We start from the raw sequence: 416 nt of genomic DNA, 5'->3' as shown, positions 1-416 counted from the left end.
ACAATATATTGAAATAGAAATAAGTTATTTTAAATAGTAAAAATATTTCACAATATTACTGCTTTTGCTGTATTTGCTTGGATCAAATAAATGCAGGCTTGGTGAGCAGAAGAGACTTCTTTATAAAACATTACAAATCTTACTGTTCAAAAACGTTTGACTGGTTAATGTACAGTAGTGTCTATTAGGGCTGTCAAAATGGCTGAAAAACTAAATTCGAATTTTGTACTTAAATATGATCAAAATTCGAATTATATTCGAATTTAAAAAGCATAATTTCAGTTAGGGTGAAGAAAGGCTTTTGGCTTCTCTTCTGAGGCCACAAGAGGGCGCATCATTCAAAGCATAAGATAACATGACTATCTTTGAAAAAAATGGCATAATGTTTAAAATAATGTTTATAAACCATGTATAAT

Source organism: Sinocyclocheilus rhinocerous, unplaced genomic scaffold, assembly GCF_001515625.1.
Source record: "Sinocyclocheilus rhinocerous isolate Xijiao unplaced genomic scaffold, SAMN03320098_v1.1 scaffold1080, whole genome shotgun sequence".
Lineage (NCBI taxonomy): Eukaryota > Metazoa > Chordata > Actinopteri > Cypriniformes > Cyprinidae > Sinocyclocheilus > Sinocyclocheilus rhinocerous.
This window is presented reverse-complemented; position numbering follows the sequence as displayed.